Consider the following 23,014-nt stretch of genomic DNA (forward strand, 5'->3'; position numbering starts at 1 on the left):
TAGCCCGAATGAAACGTCTGATCCGAGTGCCGCGGATGCGCATTAGTTGTAGGACGCGCGATTTCGCTCAAACGACCAGACCACGCCCTCAGTTGGTTCGACCGATTGACATCGCGAAGCAAGATGGCGGCTGTTTGCAGCAAGTGGAAAGTTGAGTTTTTAAGTTGCAGTGCATGTTACAGTGGAATTGCCACATATGTTGACTGTTTCGATGAATGTGTATCATCTGCGGGAAGTTGTTGGATGTAACGACGTATTGTTGGGCATTTCGCACGTTTGCCGTCCAATCTTATCGTGCTGCTTGGGCATTTGGTGCAAGTCTACCAACATGGGAACGTACCATTTTCAGTCAATATATGGGGTGTACACGGGCAATATGGGGCCCATATTGCCGACATTTCCCCCATATTGGTTCAAACGTTGCAATATGGGGGAATTCCTGGCAAAACGGGTCCCATATTGGACACGTATCGCCAATGCCTAGCCAATATGGGGCCAATATTTGTGTGCTACTTGGGTTGTCATCTCATACGCAGTCACGATGGCATAGACTACGCATAGGCCTCTGTTTATAATGCGGTATAACTATATGCTGTATATGCTAGGATAGTACACATGCTATAACGACATTTTTGAGAGTTGCATATATTCGGCTTATTTTGGAAGGTAGCAGTAACGTAACCGAGCTACTTTGTTGTGGTGACTGTAGCTGTAACTAGTTACATTTCCAAAAGAGTAACTAACTTAGTTACTTTTTCTAGTTACTTATTATCCAGGACTGGTTTCATATGGGAATTTGACATGGTGGACGAGGATTTCACCCTCTCTTTCCCTCTTCTGAATGCACTACCCAAGGCACGAATTTGGGGGATGGAACCTACTGGGTTGGCTAACAACCATTGCTTCCCGGTATTTGACAGAAGGAGTTTCGGATGAGGCGCGAACGCACCACCATATATCTACGTCCTATATATCTACCATATATCCGCCCATATACAATAGCGTGCGAGGCGAACGCGATGCATTCCGGACAGGTCCCGACAACACGTCATTACTAACTTCAACGTACACGTGCACACAAAAATTGGCTGTGCGCATGCTCAGTGGCCAACCAACCGTTTGTAAACAACGCTACCGCCTGCCGATTCCCTGCGTCGTTCCGCAACTTCTTTCGACCGAGACAACTCAAGAGCTGCATTCACAGAGGTATACCTCCGCCACCGGAGAATGTAGAGCGCACATTGAGAGTGGGACATAGAAGAAGGTGGCGGACGCCAGGGAAACGAGGAAACCGATTTTTGCGTGTTTTGCATTAAAAGCACGTAAATGTTCTCTAAGTACGTCGTTTCCGCGAGGTGTGTTTTCGCAACGTGATCACTGTAACACAAAGAGTTTAAAGCAGGCCGAGGCACTAACTTGCGACTCGGAGACGTCATGCGCACGCCTAAGCCAATCACAGATATCCTTAGATTTGTGAGCAGAGCTGCAGCCTGCAGGAGCGGGCCTGTTTAGATGTATACGAGGGTGGTTCCATAAGTTTCCGGCCCGACCAACTTTTAATAGTCATAGAGACGAAACAAGTGTACCACTTTTCGACATAGTCACCGTTAACTTCGATGCACTTTTGACACCTTTTAACCAGCATTCTTGTACCCTTGAAAAAGTAGTCCGAAGTTTTGTCCGCAAAATGCTGGAAAACTGCCTCTTGCACCTCACTATCGTTTTGAAATCTCCGTCCTCTGAGATCCCTCTTCAAGTTTGAGAACAGCAAGTAGTCACTCGGTGCCAAGTCTGGACTGTAAGGGTGGGTGGTGGATTTCTTCGAAGCAACAGAAGCTTGGCAACAGAAGCCGTGTGGACAGGGGCATTGTCCTGGAGCAACCGGACACCTAGACTCAACCTGCCGCGCCTCTTTTTCTTGATGGCGTCTCGCAGTCGGTGCAGGAGTGAAGCATAATAAGTCGCATTCACCGTGGTGTTCCTCTCTTTGAATTCGATGAGGAGGATCCCGTGACAATCCGAAAATATTGTTGCCATGATCTACTTTGTGGATTGTGTGACCTTGGCTTTTCTTGGGGTGCTTCTCCTGGTTTGCGCCATTTCATCGACTCCTTTTTCGAATGGGGATCATAGTAGAGTACCATAGTCTCATCCCCTGTGACAATTGAATTCAATACTTCTTCGTTCTCTTGACAGAGCTCCAAAAACTCTTTTGCACAGACGACGCGCTGTTGCTTTTGAACTGACGAGAGAAGTCGTGGCACCCATCTCGCACTGACCTTTTTCGTGTGAAGGCCCTCGCCAATGATGCGAAAAACGGTTGTTTTGGAAAGCCCCAGCCTTTCTGAGATTTCCTTCACCTTCAGACGCCTGCCGCTCATCACTTCATCCTCGACAAGAGACAAATTTTCTTGTGTCACCACTTCCACTGGACGACCATCGCGTGGATCATCTTCAATGGACTCTCCCCCCAGTCGTAACTGCTTATCCCAGTCTTTTACCGTTGTGTACGACGGAGAGGATTGCCTGTACACGTTGTCCAGTCGAGCTTTAATTTCTTTAGGCGAAAGTCCCTCTTTTGTCAAGAATTTTATCACAGCGCGGAACTCGATTTTTTTCCATTTTAACTGAAGAGTGCACCCTGGCTTTTTTAAATGCCGCTCTCCGACACAAGCACAAGCCGCACCGACAAAAGCATGGAGAGGGTTGAGGGTGGTGCTCTGGCCCTCCAACAGATCGCGCCACGTGCCCTTAATCGCATTTTCAAATTCGCGCGCATTTTCTACCTCTGGTCGGAAACTTATGGAGCAACCCTCGTAGTTTTGTCGTATACAGGGTGTCCCAGAAAACGTGTCATTGAATTTGAATAAAAAAACTACGCCACCTAGAATCATACGGTCAACGGCATTTTTTCTTATTAGGTTGTTGCCACCTCCTGATGTGAATGTCATGTATCATAAGTTTAATTATGTAAATATTTGCGAACTGAACTCGGAAATTTGCCAAGTAAATGTCACTTTTTTACCTCCGCAAAAGTTTACATAATTAAACTTACGTTACACGACATTCACATCAGGAAGTGACAAAAACCTAGTAAGAACAAATGCCGTTGACCGCATGACTCTAGGTGGTGCAGTTTTTTTTTAATTATTACTATTACAATTCAGTGACACGTTTTCTGGGACACCCTGTATTGTCTGATATACAGGGTTCCCCAAGATAAACTTCGGGCTTTGTAACGAAGATAAAACAAATAAGAACAGTGTCGGGAAGCTAAAGTAGATGTTAGAGGACGTAGTATGCCCTAAAATTTTATGTTGATACTGGCACTTGGCCGTTTCTCTGCGGATAAATTGTGAAAATTAAAAAACCGCCGCTGCCTAACATTTCCAATCGGCTATACCTGTGTTTCAGCTCCTTTCCGTCAGATAGCGACACAGTCGAACGCGGCGTTGCAGAGTACGACTCTGCATTTTAGTTCCACTGTTCACTTGGTTTCGATGTCGTCTGCAACGCCGCGTTCGACCGTTTCGCCATCTGAGGAAAGTACCTGAATCACAGCTATAGCTGATTGGAACAGTAAGGCAGCAGCGGGTTTTGAATTTTCACGATTTATCCGCAGAGAAACGGACCATGTGACAGTATCGATACAAAATTTTGGGGCGTAATACGTCTTCTAACATCTACTCTAGCTTCACGACGCTGTTTTTATTTGTTCTATCTTCGTTACAAATCCCGAAATTTATCTTGGCTAACCCTGTATCTGATATTGGGGTCTTTGTGCGTGCAGTATGAATGGATAATAAATAAGTAAGATACTCCGACCAGCAAGCAGATCGCCCGGAAGTGGTGCCGGTGGTGGAACTGCTTTTGAAGTAGTCGGCCACCCTCATGCGGGCAACGTCACGACTGTCGTAGGGGGATTGTGCGTCCTGGGCCGACTTCACAGGGAACTGTGCCGACATTTCCCTTGTGGCGGCCCGTAGATGACGACGACGACGCGCCTCTGCTGCCGCGCGCTACTGCGCCTGGCAGCCAGTTCTACCGGCACCGTCTTAGTGTGCGGCCACGTCCATCTGCCCGCTGGGATATTCCATCATCGCCGGTCAGGACTCGTGTAGAGGGACACCACCTCCTCTACATTTGGTGACCCGAACAACGAACACCATGTTCGGTGTAATTCGGCCATTCAACATCCTAAATTTTTCGGCGGCAAACCAGCAGCGAACCACCCTCTAGCAGGCAAGGCGCACCGGGACCGCTGTTCCACCGGGGATCCGCAGGGAGACCACAGTAAACTGACTTTCAGGGCTCCACCTGCTTCATGATGGTCCTCTCCGGCACTTTTCTGGCGGCAACCGGAATTCACGCTGTCGTACCGGTCACGGTACTGTCGCCCACTCAGCAACGCACTCACCCAGCAACAATCAGCACTCAGCAACTCACTCACTCACCAACAATCAACGCTCGGCAGCAAGCACTCAGCGCACTCAACAAGGGCTCAACGCACTCAGCAGACACTCAACACAATCAACAACCACTCAAGCACCCAACCACTCAACAAATCGGCATTCACATCACATCACCGGAACCCGCCCGGATCGCAGCGCTCTTGTTCCCGCCATCCCGCTGGTGCTACATCAACAGCCACAGTCAGTCACAGCCGTGTGTCGAGTCGTCCACCATGCACGAGTCGTCCTCATTCTCCTCTTCATGGTATCGACGCGTACCTCAACCGCATGCACCGCTCCGCGTTTGAGGGGGGAGCGATGTGGCGGCCCGTAGATAGCGACGACGACGCGCCTCTGCTGCCGCGCGCTACTGCGCCTGGCAGCCAGTTCTACCGGCACCGTCCTAGCGTGAGGCCACGTCCATCTGCCCGCTGGGACATTCCATCATCGCCGGTCAGGGCTCATGTGGAGGAAGACCACCTCCTCTACACCCTTAAAGAAATGGAAAGCGCGAGAAAAAAAAAACACAGACAGCACATCCGGCGCCCCGGTTCGAACCCGGGTCACCCCGCAGTCTCTGCGTGGTAATAAATGGTAACTGAAGTAGATTTACACGTCTGGTGTATCAGCCTAGTGTGGCGACGTGCTGCACGTGCAGCAGGGTAGGACTGCGGATAATTTCAACCACCTGGGGTTCTTAGGACGTGCGGCGGGGACCTCCGACACACGATGCTGGGAGCAATGGTTACCTGTCTCGGCGTGGCAGTAGCGCGCCACCAGCGAACCAACCAGCCGACATTTGCGCACTAAAACAAGTATAGGAAAAAGCAGAATATAGGGTACAACAGCCCAAGTCACGTTAAAAGAACAGGAGCGATATTTGACTAGAACGAGTAAACAGGCAATAGTGGTGTCGTTTGTTGCGATTCTCGTGCGAGTCAGCTCTCAAGGAGAAGGAGAAGGCAGGTCCCGGTCCAGTTGCAGAAGAACGTTTATTATACATAGCGTGGACGAACAAAAGGCGCGAGGTTCTACAGCATCTCGCTTGTATACAGACGAACAAGAAAATCACAAATATACAATTCATACTTTATGTCCTGCCGTTTGAGCACGTTCGAGCGATTCTCCCGTGAACTCCGGCCCCATCCTGTTCATCACTCCCGGGACACTCAAGTCGTACGATTCCACCACGAGCCGATCAGGTTACGCTGGCTGTGTCTGGGTGGCATTGCGAGTAAAACACTCCCAATCGTAACACGTTTCTGTATTATGTTTTGCCAGACTTTCCATTTTTTTTTTCAGATTTGAAATTATGAACAAATCTTCCGACGCCGAGGGGGGAAATACAAGAAGGAAGTGTTTTTTTTTTTTTTAAGAAAGTTTCGGCGGCCAAGCGAGCACCACTTGCGCTCGTGTCGAAGCGGAGATACAGACCAGCAGCCCCTGCTACCCCAAGGACAGAGATCCGCTGACTTACGTCATCAGACTAGCCAGTTCAGTAGGTACAAGTTAGAACAATGGCAGAGGCGCAAAATCATTGTTCTTTCAGTCGCTTTCTACTATATAACCTTGAGCTTTATGGCAGTGTCGGTTGAAATCTTGGCCGAGACGTTTCCTTATTTACATTTCTTATAGTATTATGAATGCGAACAGAGTATATTATTGGAAAATTAGTCTGGTGGGCCATCAGAAATCTTGATGGCCCATTAGAACATTCTGATGTATCCTGTTGGACAAGGCAGCAGACCTGAAGGACCAAGAGCTTGGGGGGAAGCGGCCTTCGTGGGAAATCGGTAATGGTAAAGTAGTTAGCGAAAAAAAAATGTAACCAGTGGTGAAGCCCTACATTATTCGCGGATATCAACATAGCGGTTCGGTAGTCGATCGGGTGCGGATGAAGCTTTCCACTTTGTGGATCAGATACCGATATGAAAGCGAGCTAGCACTGCGAATGCGCATTTTATCTGCGGATGGCCGAGAGTTCATCCGAGCAGGACTTTAAACTGAGGCACTCGACATGCTAGCCCGTATCAACAAGGTTTTTTTTTTTTTTTGGGGGGGGGGAGGGGACATCCCCTATATCTTTTATCGTCTTTCGAGCGAACGCTGCTAGCCATCCGCAATATACTGGGCTGCCAACCATCGAGCTTCATGTAACGCTACGTCTCATGGACCATCTTATCGAACCACCTCCATCCTCATCTGGATGATCAAGCTGGAGTTTATAATCCTATATCTAATGGCGACCAATATTCACTATCCGACTATACGTGTTAATGGATCTTTTTCACAACGCTTCTGCGCATGCTCTGCGACTCTGACGGCGCCGAAGAAAGTTCCCTACATATTCAACAGATGGCGCCAATATGGCGCCGGCTATAGGGCGCCGCGATACTTGTGCTACTTGCGCCCTCTTTGCAAAGAGGGCGCAAGTATCGAGGCACCCTATAGCCGGCTGTGCTTTGGCGCGCGCCGACCGTGTTTCGCTGGACAGCCGCCAGGACACGGCGCGAGTGTGAAAAACGTCCATTGAACAAGTACATGACTTTCCAGCGTCCTCTTGTGTAACCACACAAATTTGTCTGTCAGGTTCTAAACGAAGTAGTTTGCATGGCTGTTGCTAGCAACGGTAAAAGTGCTACGGTGCAGGCGAGCTGGTACATTGTAAAACGACGAAAAACCTGAGACGAACAGCAAACTGGAACACACTACACGTTCTCAAACGCAGCAACCCTTTTGAGCAACCCTTTTGCTAGCAACCCCCTTTTTTTCAAGGACAGAGAAAAACAGCAACTTTATTTTTAATGATGATGATTGGGAAAAGTACAGAAAGATATGGGTATTCCGGTACAAAACTTAGGGCAATAGATGTTATAGAAGTGTTTAATGCGTGCAACTATTATTTACCGCGCGGCCAATACATTTCAAAAATTTACGTGCCTACGAACATATCGGCCGATATGAGAAGTGCCACATGCGACGTTACATCCCAGAACGACAGCACAGTCTTCTTAGCGATACTATAAGGAGTAACCATAACAAGTGGGCCAAACAACTGAATTGATACAAAACAATTCGAAGCGCTGTAATGACTGTTACTGGGACGGGACAAAGTGGAGGCGACAAGACAAACGCACAGGATGAGCGCCCGTCCTGCATGTTTGCCTTGCGTCCCCACTTTGTCCCGTCCCAGTGACAGTCACTTTTGCGCTTCGAATTATTTTGATCTATGGGGGAGGATCTATTTATTTTGACAGGAAAAGTCAGCCAGAAAGGACGGCTTTCTTTCTTTTGATCTATGGGTTACCAACTAGCCCAAGGTAAAGCGCTGTTGAATGAATGCGCGCGGCGCAAAGCACGCATGGGAACTTTTAAGGGACACTGCTCTGTCGTCTGCTTCGGTTATGGTTGTTATGGTTTAGCACCAGCTGACGCTGCTGTTGCGCATACCGGGAATGTCGTTGTTCTTCTTCTTCCGCCTCTGGTCGTCTCGTAATGCTCTAAACGCTCTAAGCTCCCATAAGCCCTTGCATCCCACAGGTGGCGCTTGTTTTTCTAAAAAAAAAAGGCTTGTCCCATCCTGCAGTTGGCAATGCGAGGTCTATCGATACAACATTGATATATTCACAACTGAGAAACATTGCGAACATAGGCAGCATAATCAGTCTTCAGCGCATCATATCTTGTCTCACAACGCTTGCGTCATCTTGCCGAAATGAAACAAAAATATCAATAACGAGTACAAAAAAAGATGAAATGGAAAGAAAAAAAAAGAATTGACCCGGACGTGATTTGAACACGCAACCTTCTGATCTGGAGTCAGACGCGCTACCGTTGCGCCACCGAGTCAGATGAAATGGTGTTCTTATAACTGGTATACATAGCAATGCATGCTATTGATACCTATACTGATTTACTGACATACCGATACCAACATTCCTTCCAAGCATTCGCTATTGTGCACTTCCCAAGCAGCACACCCGAACGGCCGACACTTCCAGTACCGACGAGCGGGTGCTCCATATTGTTTTGTGCCTGTGATGCATGCATTTGGTACAAACGGCGTTTACTAACCAAGGGTGTGTCAAAGTTCGTTGGGTGGTTGTGATGACGGTGTCAAGCTCTGACGAATGCCATGTCACATCATCAGTCTGCATCACGTGCCTACACGGGCAAGACTAGAATGAACAAGAACTGCACAATTGAAATTTCCCACTACAATCCATAATCGAAATACGTTGCGCCACCTGCGCGAGTAAGGCAGAACTATTTTTATCGTTGCCGACGCACGACGCCGCCCAGAGGTAGTTTTGATAACTTTTAAAGTCGTTGAGTTCACCTACTTGAATACAGGCGGTGCATGGTAGGCGTTAGCTAGTCGTCCTTTCCCAGCGTTCCGCCCTGTGAATGAATAGTAATTCGCGACTTTACGTCGAATACAACGAACGTCGATACAACGAATTTCGCTCTGCAACTAACAGTACTTGCGTTACCATCGTACGTGTTCACTTCGCTGAAACACGTCAAACGCGATGCGCCTTGTACGTGAATTTAGGGACGTGCCAACCGAATCCACGAATCCTAGGCAGGGATTCGAGATTCGGAAATCCGAATCCCAGTGCCCAAAACGGCGAATCGAATCTTTCGAATCCACCGTCCACGTTTGTTCGTTTCTTTTTAAAATTGGCGCCTTCGGAGTCCGCCGAAAGCCTCATTGGCCGACAGGTGTTTTCTTGTCTCTTTGTTTACATTGCTCTGGAGGTTCAGGCAGGAACTGTTACATTACAGTTTAAAAGTAACATGGTTTTGCTTTTGATTCTTGCTTTAGCTTTATGGAAATAATTCAGACTCGTGAATTTATGTATTTCTTGTAGTTGATAAACAAGGGGGATGTTAAATAAATTACGTATATGTTAAATAAATTAAATAAATATGAGTATGCTTTCTCCCGAAACTGAACTATTGTGTGTGTTTTTTTCATCAAACAAATGTATCCCGTTCTACTTCAAAACACTTTTCAGTAGAAGTTTTTTTTTTCTTGGTTTTTCAAACTCTTTTTAAAGAAAGAATTCGGAAGATTCGATATTCGTAAGATTCGTGGCTTCACAGAACCTTCTTTGTATTCGGATTCGCAAAATTCTGGATTCTTCCCATCTCTAGAATTAACTATGGGTGCCACTTACAAATTGTATCGTACATGCGCTTCGCTAAATTTTGTTGCCCTGTTCTTTTGAATTTTACTGTTGTGTATCAACTGAAACACGTAAGCAAAGCTACCAACATGGAGTCTCACACTAGCTTGACATAGTCTTTGTCGTGGTAGTTAATTATTACGGAGTGATCTGCCCGCTGATGGTCGCATATGTCGCTCGGCCGCTATGTTGGCCTCGCCCTGGAGCGACTCATGGTATTTTTCTCTCACCCCTGGTGACGTGAAAAGAACCTCAACGTTAAAATACAAGAACAAGACAAGTGAGACCTACAATTATTCATGACACACATGTAATTATATGATCGAACGTAGTGCGCTAATCGAACGACGCAGACCTGCAGCTGTACGTTGTTCTGTTAAGGTTTTTCCAACTGAATTATATTCTGCGTTGAATTACTAGTATCTTCGAGCACAACCTTTACTCGTGTCAATTTCCGTGGCGGAGTAAAAAACAATGATGGCTCCTGCATCTTCTATATATAATTATCCCGCGGACTCTCTTCGAGACATGGGGCAAGATTACGCAGTTGTCGTTGACGATACGAGAATGATTCTGCTTCCATCAATTGATGGTGATCCGTTGTCCATCGCTCATCGAGAGTACATTGCGTAATTCACAGAAGTGTAGTATTCTATGTGAAATAATAGTTCATACCCCGAGTGTTACTTATTATGGCATTAATTATTATATGGCATAATTATACTACTGATTTTTGCAAGAATTCTGTTTGCGTATTTTGAAATTTCTTGTTACGAGCGTTAATGCTAGAAACTGACACATTATTCAGTATTTAGTACTGGAAGCCACGAAACTATATAAGTTACGGAAATAAAGTGTAACCTTGGTTCTAACCATACCGAACGCACTGCTTTATTCGCAATTGCAGAAAACGTGCCACCCTCAAGATCCACAACAATAAAAGGTCACTGGAGCTGCTTTCTCGAACTTCCCCAGACGTCATGAAACAGTTATTTTTCTTTTTTCATTTGAAGCAGACATGCAAGTGAGAGAGTTTGCTAGGTCCAGGTCCACAGCTGTCGTCAGCAAGATGTGTTGGAGCTACACAACATCATTTTTGCCTTTATGTTCTCCTGAAAGAGAGGAATGCCAAGACGTGCTTTGTGTCCACGAATGATGTGACAGACAGAAAATTACTGTGAAAATCCTCGCAACACCTGCTGCATCAGTTGCCCCAAGGGAAATAACGTACGGTTCTACTGTACCTAGCGCACTCTGTTGTTGATGCTGCGAAAGCCGTGCATGATCCGGCACCAATACTTGGGGGTGATGTCACTAGATGGCGGAGGAAGCGCAGTGCGAATGTGCGCTTCGTATGTAGCATTGCGCGTGTGTTTTGTAAGTGCTGACACGTGGAAAACTTTGTTTGAGAAATTGTGACGAAGACACTTGCGTCGGATTTGTTTGTCCTTTTTGGTCTGTGTCGATGAGTGTGAACGTTCATCAGGTTCATCACTACACCAACCTGCCGTGCGTCCCCACTGTTATGCCTCTGACGCTTGAACTCTGGAACACGGGCTCACAAAAGCTGTTGTATCTGCGGGGCAAGACATCAACATTTTGGGGGGCAATCGTTGAAGTTACAAAAAGAAATGTTGTGGTTACTTGTTTAACTCTGAAATCGAAAAAAAAAATGCAGCGCAAGGGGACAACAAAGAAAGGGCGAAAAAGAGACCACGTTTGCACTGACTTCAGTCCTTGCACTATTTTTTTCTTTTTTTCGATTTGAGAATGGCCCCCCCTACCCGCCCGAACTCTATAGCAGCACTTGTTATAAACCTTGTCTTTGGTTATCTCGAATATGTAACAGCCACTGAGCGTGTCCGTCGATAGCTCAGTTGGTAGAGCGGTGGACTGTAGTGGCTTCTCCTGTAGATATCCATAGGTCGCTGGTTCGAATCCGGCTCGACGGATGAAATTTTTCCTTTCTCATTTTTTTCATAACATGGGGGCGCCAGAAGTAAGCACCCTAAGCGCACATTGCAAAATCATCTGTTCGATTAGAACATGAGTGTACTATACATCGTGCTTGCAGAGTTTTGGAGCAAGTTAATCACGCTGGTCAGGTTATACTTACAGGTGGGAGAGATGCGTCTTTCTTTCCTTCTCGGAGTGCAACTACGTCACACGGCTCGCACATGTAGCAAAGCTGCATTTCAGTCACTGGAGATGGAGGAGATTTCGGACTCATAACCAATGACGGGCCTCGTTGATACAACCTGCGGTGCGGGGGGTTGCAGGGACATCGCTGTGACCTCGCGGAGCAATATAGCGCTGAAGATGTAATGCGCACATGAAATGGAACATTGCGGACTTCCGGTACGGTTTAAACTGGCTATCTTCTGCATTTCCAGTGCTGAGATTTTGAATTTACCTCACTTATCGATATTACAATAAATCTATGTATAAGGGCCTTGTATTTTGACTGGTTAACGGAGCGTGACGTCGAAATGACGCGTTGCTATTGTCGACAGGGAATCGAAGGACGGGCATGAGCTGGAAAGTGTGCAGTGATTGGTTGTGCCGGCGTATCACACCAGACTTTTTTACACATATGCTAGTGTAAGAGGGGTGTATTTTGCAATATACATCCAGATCACACTCATATTTCGTTCCTATATACCTCACATACCTCCTATTTTGTTCTCAGCTGGTGTTCCCTTCCCTTCTGTTTGTATATATTTCTTGTTTTGTCAAGTAAAATTTTCAGCTATGTTTGAGTCTTCGTGTTGTGTCTGTCCCTTCGTGTTCCCTAGTCTCGGGGTTTTTACATTATGCATCATCTTCACCAGCTCGCTTGCTTCCTAGGTATTTTTTCATTGACACTCATATTACACCCCTTCGAGGCTGATCCTAGATGGGTGTGAATTGGGTGTACATCTACATTGATGTGTTAAGGGTGTACTAAGGGTGTAATAATGGCGCAATGGTTCAAGGGTGCACAATGCATTACATGTTCATGTTATGCATTTACTTTGGCTGATATGCATGATACACTCACTACGGAACCAAAGCTGCACACGTTACGCCACGCCAAGAATTGAATCAGTTTGTTATAGGGTATCGTAGACCAACAAGCCGCACACCCGCTAAGAAGATGTTACACCCTTTCAGTGGTGTGTATGTGTGTGTGTTGTGAAATACACCCTAAGTGATAGGTGCATTTCATCACACTTACAAACTTTTACACTCAAAGGGGCGTAAAAAAGTTTAGTGTGTACAGCCATTATTTACTTTTTGGTGTCAATACTTTTTGGAAAACGTTCACCGTCGGGTACATAGGACAATGCATTAGCAAAAACATTGTATACCTGTTTAGCGCCCCTTTAAGAACTGGTGAAGAACTTTAGGAACAGCACTGGTGCAGCACAGCACTTTTCTTTTGAAAAGAATGGACCTATTATGAACGGGCCTACACAGCTGCTGACGTTAGTGGTCGCTTTGCTAATAGGTTAGTAAAGCAGAGCAGGTTAGTAGTAGTTAGTTAGTAATTCGTTCCATCGCCACCACCACCACCACCAGCTAGTATGTAAATTAAGATGTTGGTAATAGGTAGTACCCATTACTCTGCAGATTTTCGGACATGTTATGCTCCGTTACGCCAAAACGTTACACGAAGTTTAACATAACTTAACTGTCAGACACGCAAGATCGGAAAGGCGTAAATTAATTCAGCAAAAAAGACATGTGACGTTCCCTTTCGACGTGCCAAATCCAGGTTTTTGCGTGTCCAAAATCAAAATTACAGTTTTTCCGCGCAAAACGAGATGCTATAGGATCCCTGGCAATAACCGATGGTAACCACAGAATTTTTGTCTTTTCCCCATGCTGCTGTGTCCCTGCAGCGGACTGCTGTTCACTTTAAATGCTTGATTGAATCGTCAGCTCCAGTTTAAATGTCGTCTGCAAAAACGAGAGCTTTCTAAGGGAGGGAATTGGTGAAATATGCGGTGTGGTTAAAATGTGAAGCACAGCGGTGTTCGCACCTCCTCAGTGCACGATGGGATGCTGCACTCCGCAGTGTGCGAGAGCAAAGTGGCAAAGTTATAGAACTCGTATACGTCTCCGTGGTTGACTCGGCAATAGGGAAGACACGGTTAACGAGCGGGCTAAACGGTTAGGGAAAGTTTAGGAAGACGAGTACACAATCTTGTGTTGCGCATCTCCAGAGTCAACAATCCAAGAATTTACGCCTTGCGGATCGTCTATGTGTCTCGGGGTTACGGAGTGGTGTTGGGTGAAATTGATGTAATCAATTTACTTTTATGAATGAATAATTTCAGTTAATTAATTTATCTCGTTAATTATGAAAATCACATAAACTAACTAGCTAAACTGAAAGTCACAGTAAGTCAAGAACAAGCGCGAATTGGAAAGCGTTCAGAAAGGGCGTATACGCATCCCATTTTCAACAAATCAGGACAGACAACTATACATCATTCTGCATGGTAGTCGGCTACGACCGTGTTATGCGGAAAAGTTCTATTTTAAGAGTGCGCGTGCCTTTCCTCGACAGCATCAATTTCTTTGTTTGCCAATCCGAATCTTCGCAGGTATTCGGTGTTCCACTGATATAATTTGAGGTTTCCTTTCCCGTGGTTGCAGAGGAGCCGCATTTAGGTCGATTTAGATCGCGTTGCGTTGATTCCGTGAACAATACGCTATGCAACTAGGTAAGCTCGCGTGGCTCAGTGATTGGCGCGTTGGTCATGTCACGTCGGGACTGGGAGGTACCCGGGTTCGAATCCCGGTGGGGTTTTCCTGGGTTTTCCTGCGAAGCTTTCAGACATATGTCGGCACAGGTCCCTTAGAAGTCGGCCCAGGACGCACATTCCCCCAGGGCATCAGTCGTGACGTTGCCTCACGTCTGTGAGGCCGACAATGGCGAGCTCTTTCATTAGCACTTCCTCAACCGTAACACCCTGCTAACTGGGTTTTCCTCTTGGCGGTTTTCCTCCTCAGGCGGCTGTCAGACATATAATATTGCTGAATTTCTGCTTGCTGCAACAGTCACCTCCATGAAGAACTGTTGAGCGAAACTGGAGTGACAATTTCTGCGGCCACTAGAATCTTTGCTGCTTCTTAACTAGCTGCCCAATATGGATCCCCACAGCTTGCTCAAGATTTAGACTATTAAATCAAAATACTTTTTTAAACATAACCACAGATACGCAGGAACTTTACACTCAAAAATTGCATGCTTCACCGCGACAACAAAGTACACAGTCCCGTCTAATGGTCTTACCACATAAACAGAATCTGTCTCCACAGCAACGATTTCCGTGTGACTATCCAAACTGACACTACTCAGGTAATACTATTACCAACTGTAGGATGGGACAAGCGCAGCCTTGCCCACATCACGTTTCAAAAATAGTATAGCATATATGCATGACATAGAAAGTCATGTCATAGCCACTACTCAAAAGGTATTCCAAACGGTACTACGTCTCTTAACTCGGTACCGTTTACTGTACCTTTTAGCGACGTGTAACCTCTATATAGACGTAGCATTCAAAATATCGTAAAGGTTACACGTCTGATACATCTATTTAGAGGTTAAAAATTATGGCGGAGGATCCTTCGCGCTATTTCATCAACAGCGATAGCTGTCGGGCCCACCTCAGACATTACAGCCAGGGTGTCGAACAGATCCGGAACCCGAACCGAAAACCGTACCCGAACCGTTATTTTTGCCGGAACCGAACCCGAACCGAAAATTTCAAGACACTGTTGACCCGAACCGGAGCAGATAAGAGTTCAAGTGTCTCTCAACCCCCGAACGAGTACACACTGGTCTCCATATCATGGATTTTGTAAATTTTCATCTAGCAGTCAAACGAGGACGTATAGTAAATATGTTTTCAGCATCTTTTTTAACACGTTGAAGCGCAGTTGTCGTTGTGAGCGCCGCGGCTAGCGCCATGCCGACGAATGAAGCAGCAAGTAGGCCGGTTGTTTAGCTCTATGGGATGAATTTGTGATTAAGCAAGCGCACAACATTTCCCGGTACACGTGAGCAGTAAAAATTAAACACATCAGAAACACGAGAAGTGGAGAAGGAGAACGGTGCCTGTTTGATCGGTCGTGGTTTGAAAAGTAAATGTGGTTTTGCTTAATGGTAGTGCAACTGTGCCGTGACACATTGCCTTTGTGTTGTTGATTAACTGGTACACTGCAGTGAGCTCGGACAGAGCTAGGCTGGCAGACTTATTTTCGACATGCTTCAGTACGGTTTCAGATCGATTCACGCTGCGAATGCAGTGTGTGCTTGCAAGTACCGTCGTCTAAATGCTGTCCCTGTTATTAGGCTTCCTTTAAGTGTACATTGCCGGCACTGTGCGTGTGAAAAAAGAGATTTCGGGAACGGAAAGTAGCAGGACAACACCGCTTCATAAGCGTGTACGCTATTTGCAAGGGTTCATACATTTCTCCTTTCTCTCACTAAAGGAGTACCTTTATGCAGACAGCAGCAGTAAGCTATTAGCCACGCATTTTCTGATAAAAGCAGTTTTATGGGAGATATAAAAGGGAAGCGTTGAACCAGTTCGATTTTTGGCGTGGCCGAACCGGAACTGAACCGGAACGAAATCCAACCACAGAGAACCCGAACCCAAACCGAACCCGTATTTTTTGCGGTTCGACACCCTGATTACAACGTGAGACTATGGCGCCCTCTGTGAGGCGCGGGTAGAGGCGCTTTACTGAATGCTTCAGACCACCGTGCTTCAGACACCTCACAGACTCCAGAATCTGCCCCTCCCCCTTAAAACCTCCACTTTACAGCTACTGCAGTAAAACGACTTGTACTCTGACACTGTAGGTGCAAGAGAAGTTACTTCTGAGTATAACCCAAATCCAGCCGTCGTAACTTATAAATGTACAGCTCCGGTCAACCCTAATAATAACACTGGAAAAAAGTCGGTCTCATTTCCCAGCGCGATAACAGTCACCCTTAGGGTACTGGGGTAATGTTAAGTGAACAAAATCATTGCGTTAAACTAACAGAATAATTTTGTTCAGTTAAGATTTCCTCATGACCCCAAGGGTTGCTGTAATCGCGTTCGGGAACGAGACCACATTTTTTCCAGTGTTATTACTAAGGTTGACCGGAGCTGTACCTTTTATGGGGCGTTGAAAATTCCAAGCGAAATCCGCGTCTGCTTTTGTCTTCCTTCGTTTTTCATCTTTGTTTTCAAAGTAACTTTTATAAAAGGTACTGCTCAAAAGTTACTGTGTTCTCGTTCTAGTCGTGCATTAAACACGAAAAGGGAAAAAATCACTGTGAAGTTGCAACGACGTAACTGGGAAACCGACCACTTGGCGCCAGCGTCCTGTGCCAGCACCTGTACACTCTTAAAAATGAAGGTGGTGGTGGTGCTGGTGAGAGGGTTCGCCGTTGTCGGCCTCACATGTGTGGGCAACGTCACGACTGACGCCCTGGGGGAATGTGAGTCCTGGGCCGACTTCTAACTGTGCCGACATATGTCTGAAAGCGTCTGAGGAAAACCCAGGAAAAACACCAGACAGCACAGCCGGCACCTCTGAACTTCACCACACAGCACGCTCCTAGCGTCCTGGCCAATCATCATCCCGACTGACAACGTTCTCGCCCTAGATTTGTTGAAAACTAGAGGCGGAGCCTATTTTGTGTCTATTATGCACGGCACAGAATAGGCTCCGCCTCCCGTTTTCAACAAATCAGGGGCGAGAACGTTGTCATTCGGGATGATGGTTGGCTAGGAGCGTGCTATGTGGTGAAGTTCATTTCTAAGAGCCCTTTCACCATCACCACCACCACCATCATTTCTAAGAGTGTAGCAGACAAACGGCTCTGCCCCGAGGGAACAAAGTGGCACGATACGACTGAACTAGCAAATGTCGTGAAGAGGTTGAAAACTCAGAAGACATCAAATTCGCGAGAATGCGGAATTAATGCTAAAACAAGATGATGGTGTCTTTGCTCCGTTATTCTCGTGCGACTCTGCATGCACGCGTGCTCTCACCATTTGGACTATATGAACGGGGAGTATCAACATGCTGTGAACAAGTGGTGTTCCATTACAAATTGTAACCTTCAGGGTAATATTGCTGCTCTCTGTAGGTCTATACTATTTTCAATACCATTTTTATACCATTTCTGCGTTACATACCTGGAGGCGGCTTCATTGAAGTGCTGAATAAGCTGATACTGTGTCAGCGTCAGCTCTGGAGAAATTGAGCACACATTTGTGAAGACCAAAAGATTGATTGATTGATTGATTTTAAAAGAAAAAAAATTGAGATGGTAGTCTCGAGCCACTCGGGACTGGCTACTCCAGGACGCGTTATTAATAAAAGAAAGGGAAACTACACTAACCTCGACGCTTTGATGTAGTTGAAGACCAAAAGAATAATTGTGTGTATGCATTGATTTCTAACTTTTTCAGCCCGAAAAGACTTTTTCTTCGATCGTGTAGCGGCATCATCTTGCTGCGATGGTTGTTTTCGAAATTTCAACGTACATAAGAGTTTCCGTTCCAAGACCGTAGAATGCGTAGTATAATCGTTTACAATGAACCCAATATCGAGGAAAGTCAACAGGAAGCAGTAAAGGTTATTCTTAGTACTGCTCCCATACCAGATAACACAAAGTGCCAAGACAGCAGCATTTTGAAAGAACTACTGTTTTGATCATCTCCAATAATCCCAAGGAATCAGGGAACGCTCTTCATGTTGAACTGTCAAGCGTAGAATCGTTTATTGACCGCCGCCCGCGCCGAACAGCTTCGCACGCGGCAGCATAACCAGTGCGCTGTGCCCGCTACAGTACCGAAGAGCTGTTCTAGATGGCTCTCGAAATGGCTCTCTAAAAACGAGAGTTGAAGAAAATGTCTGAGGCAAGCTGAGTCGTTGTACCTTCAGTCCATTGTTGTTCCTGAATCAATATAACTTGGTTTGGTGAAACTTTAGTGCCGCGTGCGTCCTTGGCTTTGGTTCGCGTCTCTACTCATGTTCAGTCACCAGCCATGTTCGGTGATATTTTATTTTCGCTGGTAAGCAGGCGAAAAGCATCGAAATCTTCAGAAGTCAAAAGAGCTTGAACGCCAAAGACGTTTCGTGAAGTCCACTTAGATGTTATACAGGTTGTTTTTTATTTGTTGCAGATTTTTTAATAAAAAAATTATGCGACAGCAGCACGGATACCATTTTTTGGTATTGTTGGGTTATGCGGCTAGGTGGACATTCTGGCGAAGGGAGTATATGTAACCGGAACCAAGAGCATCCAAAGCGCAGGAAGGACACACTTATTCCACGTCGGAAGGTCACGTACTTTGAAGTGATGGAGCGCTGATTGAGCATAGGTGCTAAACCATTGGCCAGATAAGCCACTTTGCGGGTCAGATAAGACATCGACATCGAAGGCTAACGATTTCGGACACCGCAGGACGGCTAACCTCAATGTGAGGTGAGTCATTATCATATTTCACCACGACACCACCAGCAATGGAGTAGAGTGCCCTGCCGATGAAACTCCCCAATCATCATCATTAAAATAAAGTTGTTGCTGTTGACACCCAAGGTCACGTATCATCGAAGGTAGGGGAACGAGAAAACACCGATTCCAGAATTTTTTTTTGTGACTATTTTCGGATAATTCCTCAGCTAGTTGTCCTAGCCCTTGATGTTGATGTTGGCGAAAAAAATAATATGGAGATGTTGAATTCGTCACACGACAAATTCGGCTACTGCCATAAACAGAGCCCATTCTCACAAAAGAAAAAAAGAAAAACCCGACGCGTTGGCGATAAACACTGGTTAACGTAACACACAATGAATCGCACGGTCCTGATAGACCGACTCCGGACTCACAACTCTGAATAAATGTCATAAAAGCTGACAAGGCAGCATCCTTCTTGCCAGGTGGCCAAGGACGCGGCACTATTACGTTGTTTGTTATTAGTTGCGGCTGTCCAGTCGGCCGAGAGCAGATTTCATGGTAGCCCTTTGAGATGTGTATCTAGAACAGTGTTCGGTGTCCTCCACGGTTGCACAAAGTGTACAGTTCGCTGAATCAGCCTTTCCAATTTTATGGAGGAATCGGCGCCCGTATACGGGACGTTCAGTCGGAACCTGTGCAAGAGCGTCTGGGTAGACCGAGGTAACTTGGACGGAACTCAAAATTTCAGTTCCGGGTCTACTAGATGGAGCAACGAGGAGTCCCCGTCGCCTTGTAGCCATTGCTGTCTAGTCATAGTCCGTGTATAAGGCCTCACTATGTCTTGCACATCTACTTCGCGAAACGGCACTAGACGCTGTGATGAGGACAGATGTGCTAGGTCCGCTACTTCATCGGTCGCTCCATTCCCCAGTATGCCTGCGTGTCCAGGAATGCATTGAATATGATGTCATGCATGGTCAGCATCCCTGGATTGCATGTACACAGTCAGAATGTCGTGGACTGCGGGTACCATACACTCATTACGTAGAAATGATATTATGGCTTGTAGTCCAGCCTTTGAATCACTATACAGGGTGTCCCAGAAAACGTGTCATTGAATTATAATAAAAAAAAACTACACCACCTAGAGTCATGCGGTCAATGGCATTTGTTCTTCCTGGGTTTTTGCCACCTCCTCATGTGAATGTCGTGTAACGTAAGTTTAATTATGTAAATTTTTGCGAGCTGAAGTCGGAAATTTGCCTAGTAAAGGTCACTTTTTTACCCCACCAATGTGAAGAGCGTGTCTAATTTAGTCAAATTAATGATAATTGACACGGATATTCAGAAGCTATCCCATCGTAAAAAATAGCCGAACATCATGCTCTACGGAGGTCGCACAGAATAGCGCACGATGAATTTTTCAGCGCAATCTTTGCCAGTCCGACGAAAGGAGGTTGGAAACCCAGCCCTCCCCGACATCGCAGAAAGAGATAAAACAAGCACGGCTTATCACATCCGCCTTCCGCTGGGATAATTCTTTCCCTCTCCCAATTTTAGGAACTGTGACTTTTTCTACTATCACTCTGTGGGCTGGCTTTGGAACCTCCTTTCGTCGCACTGAGAGCGATTGCGCTCAAAAAGTCATCGCGCGCTATGGTCCGGTGCTCCGAAAAGCATGATATTCGGCTATTTTTTCCGATGGGATAGCTCGTGAGTATCACTGTGAATTATCATGAATTTGAGTGAATGCGGCACGCCCTTCATATTGGTGGAGTAAAAAAGTGACCTTTACTTGGCAAATTTGCGAGTTTAGTTCGCAAATATTTACATAATTAAACTTGGAGTACATGACATTCATATTAGGAGGTGGCAAAAACCTAATAAGAACAAGTGCTGTTGGCCGCATGATTCTAGCTGGCGTAGTTTTTTTATTATAATTCAATGACACGTTTTCTGGGACACCCTGTATATGACCTATTGCGCTGCAGACGGGTAGGAAGGGCATTGAAGAGCGAGTATAGTTATGGCGACTAGTTCTGCGGTTGTTGAGGATGCTCTGTGGGAAAGGTATGTCATTTCTTCCCTGTTCCGTTCAGGGACAACAAAGCCAGACGCAGACCCAACTGTTGTCGTCGATCCATCGGTGTCCTACCCGTATTTGCGTATACATGCATACATTCTGTACAAATTTGCTCATACGGGACAATACTGCTTGAAAAACCACCGGTTATAGCATCGTCCGGAAATTTTTCCACGCCAACTCTCGCTAGTAGTGCAGTCGGTTGCTCGCTATCTACAAACGAAATCATACATAATGGCAACAACAACAACAACTTTATTTTCGGCCTTGGAGAGTGGGGAGTTTCATCGCAACAGGCGATACTCTACCCCAGTGCTTGGTGGAATGGGGGGAATAAAATAACGAGCCCCTTTACAATAACGATCGAAGTCCGAAGGTGTCCAGAAATGTCAGAAGAGCTTTGAGCGCAGAGCGTTGCTGGGCTGGATTGGGCCAGGGACCAAGCAATTTCGGTAGGGAGAAAGGGCGAGAGTCCAGCTGACGAAGAGACTCGGAGAGTGTGGTTCGGGAAGGTTCGTAGTGAGGGCAATGAAGAAGAATGTGCTCCAGATCCTCAAGAGCACCACAGTGGCAACAGGTGGGAGAATCAATTTGTCTCAAGCGGTAACGCCACTGAGCTGTAAAGGCCACATCGAGGCGCATGCGGTGGATTAATGCAGCATCCTGACGAGATGTGTTTCGTGGCATGCGGAAAGCGAGCATGGGATCAACGCATAATGGCAATTTAGTTTACCCCTATCGGGACATCACAAAAACTCATTTTGCCGACGTTGTAGGTGGTAGTTTTCAAGAAGTATTGCCCGTAGAAACAGACTGAGCTCAGAAATTCGACCCACAAGTTGTTTTATCAGTCCCCTTTAACTTTAAAATGGAAGTTGAGTGATACAGCTCTGGATTGAGCGCGTGTTTTCTGATGGGGACTACCTCGATGGTGATTAACTTTCAAATTTGTAGGCATTGCACATTTTTTTAAGTATATAAATCCATTCTACATTACATTAGGACTAGTCTTCGTAGGTCTACGTAGGTCGTAAGGGTTTCTATAAGAGTCGACTTTTTGTGAAACGGTTCCTTGAACAGACGTGTAGGAATACATCCCCGATGGGGTTCCCTCAAGCATGATACTCTCTGTCGTAAAATCCCACAGCCAGAAGAAAGCAGACTTGTAAGTATATTGCGTACCATACTCAAAATACTGTATTTTACTTCTGTTAGTATTTTAGTACTCAAAATACTGTATGTTACTTTCGTTAGTATTTTCTTACCAAGTAGTTTTCCCGAAAGGTATTTGTTAAGCTATTTCAAATACTTTTTTAGTATTTACTGCTCTGTACTTGAATTACTTTTCCATTGCCTGGTTCTCTTTATACCAAGTTCAGTCTCACAAGGTGCGAGGTGCTATGGCTATGGTGAGCTAGAAGGGCCATGGCCCACGATGAAATTATCCTAGCTTCCGTGGTCTTTTTTATCTTCACCTCAATACATTGTGGAGAAGAACAATGCATTCACCAAGTAGATTATTTTTCAAAGAAAGAGGAGAAGGTTCGCTGCTGAACACTGGGGAATGCAGCTCCTATACAACGACTCAATAATGTCTACGCGTACATAACAAAAAATACAATTTCATGTATTTACTACACTACTCTACTTACTTTTTTTTCAAGTATTTGTGCGGTCTCTTAAGTACGTTCCCACTCAGTATATAGTGTGGCATTTTAAATACATTTCAGTATCTCGTATAATAATAACAACCATCTATCTATTGTATAATAATAATATTGTATCTTGTATTGTATTGTATGATAGATTATCTTATTGTACAATGAAA

General features: G+C 45.7%; 2 non-coding genes across 2 annotated transcripts; one reads left to right on the top strand and one right to left on the bottom strand.

The window, feature by feature from the left end:
* Positions 1 to 8,228: 8,228 nt before the first annotated feature.
* On the bottom strand, positions 8,229 to 8,300 carry Trnaw-cca (transfer RNA tryptophan (anticodon CCA)). The gene has a single exon. It is a non-coding gene; the product is annotated as a tRNA-Trp (tRNA).
* Positions 8,301 to 11,505: 3,205 nt separating this feature from the next.
* On the top strand, positions 11,506 to 11,595 carry Trnay-gua (transfer RNA tyrosine (anticodon GUA)). The gene is given in 2 exon segments: positions 11,506 to 11,542; positions 11,560 to 11,595. It is a non-coding gene; the product is annotated as a tRNA-Tyr (tRNA).
* Positions 11,596 to 23,014: the final 11,419 nt, after the last annotated feature.

Source organism: Ornithodoros turicata, chromosome 7 (genome assembly GCF_037126465.1).
Source record: "Ornithodoros turicata isolate Travis chromosome 7, ASM3712646v1, whole genome shotgun sequence".
Taxonomy (NCBI): Eukaryota; Metazoa; Arthropoda; class Arachnida; order Ixodida; family Argasidae; genus Ornithodoros; species Ornithodoros turicata.